Raw genomic sequence first — 10,068 nt, 5'->3', positions numbered from 1 at the left:
AGGCCTTTTTCTTGTGGCTTCACATTAATTCCACTCATGGGCATTTTTCACATTGTGAATAAGGAATTAGCAGGGCCTCTCAAAGGAAATGTAGCATTTACAAAATGAGACTGTAAGAGTGTTTTAAAACAGATCTTTGGGATTTAACATAATTTTTCTTTAATGGTTTTAACTAGGAGATAGAGTTGTTTTAAAGAAGAAAAAAAAACCTTCATATGTCTAAACGACCTTTGATTCCTTTAGATAAAACATCTCCTTAGCAACAGCTAAAAACTTTCCCAAGCTAAAGTTTAAAACCCGGTTGAATACTAATCAGGTTATGTAGAATTTCTGGCCTCTGAAATAAATGGGCCTCTTATTATACAATAGGGTGCTGTGCTCAGGCTTGAGGGCTTTCTCCAGGGCTCTTTGCTGCCACCTGGTGACAGACAGGGATCACAGCCCAATACCCTTCCCTCTTCCTCAGAGGAAGCTGTGTTTTGCTGATACAAAACTTTTTTTTCTTTTGAGGACTCTGGACTGGGCAAAAGTTCAACTAAGGGCCTTTATGTAAGTCAGGGATTTTTACAGCTACCTTCTGATAAACAGAAACTGCTTTACTGGATTTAAACTGTAGGAAAAGCATGAATCTTCTTTCAAAAAACAGAGCAAGTAATAAAAATATTCTTCAGCTCCATTTGATGGAGAAGGACAGCAGTAAGAAAGGAAAGCAGAGAGAGTTAGAGTGAGTACATCAGAGCATGGAATAGAGACCATGCCAGCACCACTGCTTTCTTCTCTTCCTGAAGCCACATCCCAATGTCTGCATGGCCTCTGATAAATAATTATTTAACACCTCTGAACCCCAATTCATATTCTCTCTCTCCCCCCTCCCTTCCTCCCTCTCTTTTGGTAACAAGGATTGAACCCAGGGGTGCTTACCACTGGGCCACACCCCCAGCCTTTTTTATTTTTTGAGATAGGGTCTTGCTTAGTTGCTTAGGATCTCACTAAGTTGCTGAGGCTGCCCTCAAACTTGTAATCCTCCTGCCTCAGCCTTCTGAATTGCTGGGATTACAAGTGTGCACTACCACACCTGCCCCAATTCCCCAGTTTTAAACAGGCACACCTGAGTAGGCAGGCTGACTCCCCGCCACACCAGGTGCTCCTGAGAATTGAGACCATGATGTACATGGTGTCATGATTAATGACCAAGTACATACATGATGGTTACATGGGGAGCTTTTCCTTTCAGCGCTAAGATTTCCAAGTCTGGCCCCGTGCAGCATGGCCTTCTCCTTCCTCTTGCCGGAGGCTGGTCCTGCCTGCTGTAGGCCTATCTTCGACCCTCTCACACTTCTTCCAGTAGCTTCCAAGTGTCTTCTCCTCCTGAAGAATGCTCAGACTGAATCATGCAGAAAAGAGAAAGTGAATTTATGACAAGGAGAGGGACCTATGTTTTCAAAAAATTCAATATCAATAAATATTAATAACCCAGCAATTGAGAGCCAACTTAGTGCCAGTCAGAGGATGAAGCTACTGTGTGGATAAGGGTGGAGTCAAAGTGTTACAGAGTGCTATTACAAACCACCCACACATATTGAGCCATACTGAAAGAGGAAAAAGGTCCTGTAATGAGCATGCCAGGCAAGTAGTTGGGAGCAGGCTAGCACTTCAAATCCCAGAACCTGAATTTTGGATGGAGTTTATAAAGGCAAAACTACAGGACAGTTGAGGCACCTGTAGGTCAGAAAAGACCTTGTTGAGACATATTTTGATTACACGAGAGACTTGTTTCAATTTCACATTTTTGTTGTACTTCAGGGCCATAATCAGTTCAAGGTCCTTCTGTACTTCAACATAGATACCGCTGTCGGGAAGCTGAAAAGGAAAAATGTTCAACAAGCACAAAATGGAGTCAGGTCAGAACAAAATGACATTGCTTTGGTTCTTTTCCATTTCAAAAGAACTTCCATTTTTTTATGTTTTTATGTTTAAACTTCTTTTGTTTTAAAAAGAACTTATTTTTAAAGCCAACTTTAGTTGGAGATTGACAGAATTTTAGCCAAAGCTCTCCTAAGTAACACCTTCCTCCAATCCAACCTTGAAATTCACACCAGGGTCCTCAGTAGAAGGACATGAATAAAACAAAATAGTGAATAAAAACAAAGTGTGTTTTCCCTGTGATTGTAAAATCAAAACTCTTGAGATAGAGTGTTCTCTGAAACAGTTTATTGAGTCCTTATAGATGCTAGTGAGGAAAGGGCCACATTCTGGGAAAGTGCCCACAAATTCCAGCAGCAAAACTAAGTAATAGTTGGGAGATGTCCACCAGACCTCTTAGTCAAGAACATTTTTATAATGAAAATTTGGGGAAGGAAGGTGGAAGTTTTTGCACTGAGCCTGCATTGGCTAAGAGGGGCAGATACACTAGCCAGCAAGGCGTGGGGATAGGAGGACAGTCTTTATGGGGAAGTACTTGTTGCTTTGGGGTTGGTCAGAGCTGTAAGCCTGCGGCCCCGGTACCTGTGGCTCAGATGCCTGTGGTTTTTCAAGTCAAGGTTTAAACACACACCCAGGTATGTGGCATTGTTTTGCTGTAGTTGCTGTTGTTGGTTGAGCCTGAAGCTATTAAATGATTAACTTTCCTTATCTTTTCTCCTCTCAGTACTCCTGAAGGACAAATTGGCAGCAAAAATGGCACCACAGCTTTTACTAGATGGGAGGCAACGTCACCAGCTATGGCAGTATAAGAAGAAGGCACCCTTAACTTTAAACATCAGCAGCTTGGCGTCAGCATCACCAGCAGGAGGGGTAGAGACTGGGAGAGGTGCCCATGAGAGCTATGGAGGGGTTCTCTTTGGTGGGCACCAGCTGTGCTCTTTCCTTGGGACAGATCCACCATTTTAGGCTGAGAGAGCAACAAGAGACATCATTTTTGGACACATGGCTGCAGGTAACAGAAACCTCGCCTGAGCTAACTTACACAGAAAGTTTATTGAAAGGAGATTAAGAAATCTCATGGACTTCCAGGGCAGGGACACAGCTGGCTGGGCATGAGAACTGAAGCTGGGTGTGTAGTATTTGGTGAATCCAGAAGTCCTCATTCCTCTTTGCTCATCTCTGGGAGTCTACTCCCCTCCTCCTGCTCTTGGACTCTGTGTGGAGTTCTCCATTTTCCCAGCCTCCAAGACAGAAAATGTTTGCTTGACAGCTCCCAGGGTTGCATGCTCCACCTAGACACAGAGACAGGCTGCTCCCTCTTTCTCACTCCTTGGCTCTATTCCAGTTCTGAAAGTTCTTCAGATGATACTGTGTGGATTGCTTAGGGCTTGCTGCCAGCTCATCAATTGCTGGGGAATAGGATGTTCTTTTGGGAATACTGAAGCCCACTGCAGTCATGTAGAGAAAAACAGTAAGGTCCCTCCTACACAAGGTGCTCTGGTTGGAAAATCAGTAAGTATACCCCAACAGCACTCTGCCAAGAAGCTGATACTGGAAAGAAAACTGGTGACCCGTGTGCAGTAAACTAGAGATTGAATTTACAGATCATAATGTGACATCTGCTAGTAATGCCCAAACTACATGAAAGGAATTTGAAGCATTCTAAAGCTGCTATGAGACTTACACTATAAGAGCCTGCGAAATATGAATGTGGACTGATCCACCTACTTAATTCTTATGCACTCATCAATGTGTCCAGGAAATACATGCCATAGCAAGAAGCATCTGTCAGATTCCACCCACTATCCTTAACACCAATTAGAAGCAACTCCTTTCACCCCTTACCTTGAGAGCCTGTGGTAGAGTAGGGTATAGCAACTGACTACCACAGTCAGCACACAATCAGCACACTTTCCTCTAACATTGGGCTCTTCAGACCATCTGGTCACACTCAGGGAACACTTGAAAGGCAGCATATCTGATGCCCCATATATTCATCATTATTTTTTGAAAAAAAATTATTATGAAGTGATTTTAGAGTTATAGAAAAAATGCAACAGAGAGTTTCCATTTACCCCTCTGCCCAACTTAACCTCTTAACTGGCTACAATAAAACTATCAAAATCAGAAAATTAACACTGGGACAACACTATCAATTCAACTATGGACTGTGTCTCAATTTCAATGGATTTTCCACCAATAACATTTTTCTCTTCAGAATCCTGTTCAGGATTCCACATTGCATTTAGTTTTTTTCTCCTTAAACTCCAATCTGTAAAAGCCTCTGCCCTCCTCCTCCAATTTTGTTTTGACAAGCTGGCTCTTTTGAAGAGCAGATATTTTGTAGACTGTGCCTCAATTTTGATTTGTCGGATCAAACCCATGATTTTGCCAAGAATATAACTGAGATGTTGTGCACCCGACAGTGAGGTTCACGGTGTTCCTAGGTCTTTTGTTGGTGACGTTAACGGGACCTGGTAAAGGCAGTGCCTGTTGGGATTGTCTTCTACTGTAAAGTCATTTTTTCAGAGAACATAGTAATGTTGTGGTCAATAAATCGATTGATAGTGATACTCTCAAAGAATGCAAATCTTGTTCTTTCTCAGACTTTTTCCCTCTGTACCTTTAACATTCATCAGCAGATCCAGAGCAGCAATCATTACTATGGCATTTAAATAACGGTGAATCTCTATTTCCGTCTTCTCCTTTATATTTTTCAATTGGAATTCTACTGTAAGGAAGAACTGTCTTGTTTTGTTTTCCTCATTAAGTGTTGGATATGATTTATATTATTTTAATTTAATTATCATGCTATTCTGCAACCTCTCGTACCTTTGTTTCAGTCAAACACACAACATGAGTGTCTTTCCCTATGCATAAATGCATTTCTACAGGCTTGTGACTAGTGGCCCCTCGGATTTCACTGGATAAAGGTTCTACAACTGGTCTACCAATCCCCACTATCTCCTCTTTAAACACATAGCTTGAAATTTTTAGGAAAAATGTGGAATAAATTTGACCTAATAGACCTTTTCCAAATATTAACAAAAATGAGCTAAAAAGATAAAAATAAAAAGAGAAGTTTTCATTAGCCCTAAAACCAGGAAATGGTTCCAATATCATTTCATAAATGTTGAATGTTTCCCAGATACAGAACAGCTTGACCCAGATGAAAGAAAATATTTATAATCAACTTCAGCATACTGTTCTGAGTACTTGACAATAATTAACAAAGGTTATCCAAAGATCTGAGCAATAAAATAAGCAAGGTTGAGCTTCGTATTCTCACAATTTTTAGGTCATCCCCCATTCCAGTAAATTCAACCACCCCATCTTCCTGAAATAGTCATTTTCTGAAAACAAGGTTTTTACAATATTCCCCAAGCAGTTACAATATAACATGGAACGTGCTTTTGTCAAACAACACACTTCAGCTCTCTCCCCCTGATGCTACTTTCTCCTTACCTTTTACCTTCAGTTGAAAATCACCAATTTGATTAATAGTTGTATATTGAACTCTGAAAGCAGAGGGTACACCTCCTTCTCCAGCTCCATGAAACATTAAATGAAATTACGGAGTCAAGAAAGGAAAGCATTTGAATTTTCTTCTTTATTTTGGTTACATTCCCCAGTCGTTAGTCCCGTCCCTCTCCCCTTCCTGCTCAGGATCTAGTTTAAGTGTTAGCTAAATGGATTGAAGATTTCAGAAATCCACTAAGACTTCTATGATGGGCTTGGTTTTTAAATGTAACTTGGGTTTCCATGGGCATATCAAGGTAAGGGCAGAGTTTACAGCAGTGTTTCAGTCATAATAAGCAACATTAATATTCTGATTCTTTTCATTTGTATTATAAAACTGTTAAATTATTTGATCACCCATAAAGTTACTTCCATCATGAGTGGTGATTTTTTGGTATGAGCTCTCTAGAGACCTCTGGATTCATCTAATGTAGAAAGGTCTCAGGGGTGATAGAGGAAGTTCATTGTTTAGCCTGTAATCCCAGCAGCTCAGGAGGCTGAGGCAGAAGGATTGCAAGTTCAAAGCCAAAACCAACCTCATCATTTTAGAAAAGGCCCTAAGCTACTTAGTAAGACCCTGTCTCAAAATTTAAAATCAAAAGGCTGGGAGTGTGGCTCAGTGGTTAAGCACCCCTGGGTTCAATCTCTACTATCAAAGAAGAAGGAGAAGGAGAAGGAGAAGGAGAAAGAAAAGAAAAAGAAAGTTCATTGTTTATGTTGGTGTTAAAACTATTGACCTATTACTTATTCTTGGCATACTTTCCATATACTCTTGCACAAACATAAGCATAAAATTTATGTACTGTTCAAATTATTAAAACATACAGCATTTTTCTCCACACAACTCCCAGTTTCATATTTTTTTTCCTAGTGGAATTTCATTTTATTTTATTTATCAATTTATTTCCCCCCATTTCTATTGAGGTATGATTAACAAATAAAAAATTTATGTATATAAGGGATATGCAATATATTCTGATACACATATGCACCGTGAGATGACCACAATCGAGCTGATTAACATATTCATCACCTTATAAAGGTAACTTTGTATGCATAAGAATATTTAAGATCTCTTAGCAAAGAGATATGCCCAATACCATATTATTAACTATAGTCACTGTGTGGTACATCGAGTCTCCAGAATGTCTTCATCCTGTGTAACTGAAACTATGTGCCCTTTAAGCAAGGCTTTCCTACTGTCCCCAGCTCCTGGTAACCACCCTTCTACACTCTGCATATGTGAGTTCAACTCTACAAGATTCCACATATGAGATCATGAAGTAATTGTCTTTCTGTGCCTGGCTTATTTTCCTTAGCATAATGTCTTCTGTGTTCATCTATGTTGTTACAAATGACAGAGTTTCCTTCTTTTAAAGGTTGAATAAATTATATACATCTATATTATATATAGGTATATGTCATATGTGTGTGTGTTCACATTTTTTAATCCATTCATCCATTGACGGTCACTCAGGTTGTTGCCATACTTTGGCTATTGTGAACAATGTTGCAGTGAACATGGAGTATAGATAATTCTTCAACATACTGATTTTAATTTTTTGGATTGCCGAGTAGTGGAATTGCACATGATAGTTCTGTTTTTAATTATTTCTGGAAACTCCACAGTTTACCATAATTATTCTGTCAATTAACATTCCCATCAATAGTGTGCAAGAATTCCTTTTACTCTTCTTTCTCTCCAACACTTATCTTTTGTCTTTTTGATAATTGCTATTCCAAAATTTCCTTGATATTGATACTGAACATTTTTTTCACATACCTGTTGGTCATTTGTATGTCTTCTTTTGAGAAAAGTCCTTTGCCATTTCTCAATGTGTTATGTGTTTTCTTGCTATTAGGTTGAGTTCCTTATATATTTTGGATATAGACCTTATTTGATATCTGATTTGAAAATACTTTCTCCCTGGATTTTCTCTTCACTCTGTTGATTGTACCCTTTGCTGTGCAAAAGCTGTTTAGTTGGATGCAATCCTATTTGTCTATTTTTTCATTCACTGACTGTGCTTTTGGAATCATATCTAAAAAATCATCACCCAGACCAAGATTAAGAACATTTTTTCTATGCTTTCTTCTAGAAGTTTTACATTTTGGTCTTATATTCAGATCTTTAATACATTTTGATTTGTTTCACATTTTTAATATGGTGTGAGTTAAGTTTCCATCTGATTTTATTGTTTTGTGATTGAAATCTAGTTTTATGTAGCTATCCAGTTTTCAAAACCATTTCTTGAAGATAAGGTTCTTTGTTCACTGGGTATTCTTGGTGCCTATATAAAAGATCCCCTTTGCTATAAATAAGAAGATGAGTTCCTGGGTTCTGTATTTGTTGTCACATAACTATTCAGAGTAGCCTTTTAAGATCCTTCACATTTCCGTGGTGCTTGTTGTAAAGTCTTCTTTTATCTACAAGTTTATTTATTTGCATCTTTATTTTTTCCTTAGATGTTTTATTTGTCCTTTCAAAAAATCAGCTGTTAGTTTCCTTGGTCTTTTCTATTTTTTTTCTTTAGTCTTTATTTATAGTTCTATTGGACTACATGTCTGTCCTTATTTTCCTACCACCATAATGTTTTTTAAAAAATTAATATAGCTTTGTAGCCTATTTGAAATCAGGTAATGCAAATTCCAGCTTTCTTCTTTTTGCTCAAGATTGCTTGGCTATTTTGGAGGTCTTTTGTGATAACATATATATTTTAGTATTATTTTCATATCTATGTGTATTTATGTATTATTGTGATTTTATTAGGAATTATACTTTTATCCTTTGTTCTGTTAATGTGGTGTACTATATGGGTTGATGTTCATGTATTGAATCATCTTGCATCCCAGGGGTTAATATTCCTGGATCATGGTATGGTGCATGATCTTTTTTAGTGTGCTGTCAAATTCAGTCTACTAGTATTTTGTTGAGGATTTTTGACAATATGTTCATGAAGAATATTAACCAATAATTTTCTTGCTTATAGAGTCCCTTTCTGGTTTTGGTATCAGGGTGATACTGTTCTCATAGAAGAAGTCTGGAAGTGTTCATTCCTTCTCAATTTTTAGGAAATGTTTGAAAAGAATTGGTGTTTTAATAAGCTTTCTTCACTGCTATGACTAAAGAACCCAACCAAAACAATTGTAGAGGAGGAAAGTTTACTTAAGGGCTCATGGTTTCAGAGCTCTTAGTCCATAGAAAGCTGGCTCTATTCCTTGTGGGCTCAAGGTGAGGCAGAACATTGCTTGGCTCAAGAGTGTGGCAGAGGGAAGCAGCTCACCTGATGATCAGAAAGCAGAGAGAGACAGGTCTCCACTTGCTGGATACAAATATATATGCCAAAACCACACCCCTAATTCTCAACTCCTCCAGCCATATCCTACTACTTCAGTTACCACTCAGTTAATCCCTATCAGGAGATTGATTCACCGATTGGGTTAAGACAATCACAACCCAGTAATTTCTTCTCTGACCTGTCTTGCATTGTCTCACATGTGAGCTTTTGAGGGATACCTCATATCCAAAACCATAACAATTGGCATTAATTTATCTTTAAATATTTTATAGAATTAAAAAATGAAGCATCAGATCCTGGGATTTCTTTGTTGAGAGATTTTTGATTACTGATTCAACCTCCTTATTCATTTTGAATTCTATTTCTTCATGATACAGTCTTGGTAGGTTGTATATTTGAAGGAATTTATCCATTTCTGCCAGGTAATTTAATTTGTTGGCAAATAACTATTCAGAGTAGCCTTTTAAGACCCTTCACATTCCTGTGGTGCTTGTTGTAAAGTCTTCTTTCATCTACAAATTTATTTATTTGAGTCTTTCTTTTTTCCTTAGCTAGTTTAGCTAAAAGTTTGTCAGTTTTATTTGTCTTTTCAAAAAAACAGCTCTTAGTTTCCTTGATATTTTCTGTTGTTTTTTTTAGTCTTTATTTCTCCTATTTCTTTTCTTATTTCCTTCTTTCTGTTAACTTTGGGTTTATTCTTCTCTCTGTAGTTTCTTGAGATATAAAATTAGATTGCTTATTTGAGATCATTCTTTTTCCTTAATGCAGGATTTATCACTATAAATATCCCTCTTAGAACTGCTTTTGCTGCAGACTCTAAGTTTTGGTATTACACTCCAGTTCTTAATACAGAGTTGAGTAAGGCTTTGTTTTCCACAAAGCCCTCCCCAGAAGCTCAGAAAGTTCCATGTGGTCCTCCCAGCCACCTTGATAGTTTTGCTCTCCTAGCTGCCCTCATGCTCCCAATCTCTGCACCCATCACTGCCAAGAATTCCACCCCCACCACCATCAATCCTTGTGGCTTGGGACTCAGGCCACTCTCAGCTTCTTGGGACCACTCCTTAACATCAACACCATCTCATGACCCAGCCTTGTGCAGTCACTGCTCTTAGGTGTGGAGGACCCTCTCTCACACACCCAGATTCACTCCTTTGTACAGCTTATAATGCTGTGGTTGCTGCCCTTGGTGAATCACTGATTCTAAGGATTTAGGTTTTGTTTGTTGGCTTGTGTTTCAAACAACCTTCTTTCTCTCTCACGCCTTGACTGCACTGTTCTCACCAATCATTCCCCTCTCCTTTGTTGACTCTGCAGTGTCCTTGAACCA

The 10,068-nt window shown here is 38.5% G+C and overlaps 1 long non-coding RNA gene across 1 annotated transcript; it reads left to right on the top strand.

Moving 5' to 3' along the window:
• Nucleotides 1-1,776: 1,776 nt before the first annotated feature.
• LOC144373119 (uncharacterized) lies at nucleotides 1,777-4,507 on the top strand. Its single transcript, XR_013432890.1, has 2 exons — nucleotides 1,777-1,901; nucleotides 2,648-4,507. It is a non-coding gene; the product is annotated as an uncharacterized LOC144373119 (long non-coding RNA).
• Nucleotides 4,508-10,068: the final 5,561 nt, after the last annotated feature.

This window comes from Ictidomys tridecemlineatus, unplaced genomic scaffold (genome assembly GCF_052094955.1).
Source record: "Ictidomys tridecemlineatus isolate mIctTri1 unplaced genomic scaffold, mIctTri1.hap1 Scaffold_240, whole genome shotgun sequence".
NCBI lineage: Eukaryota > Metazoa > Chordata > Mammalia > Rodentia > Sciuridae > Ictidomys > Ictidomys tridecemlineatus.
The sequence above is the reverse complement of the archived record's forward strand: the minus strand, read 5'-3'. Positions and strand labels throughout refer to the sequence as shown.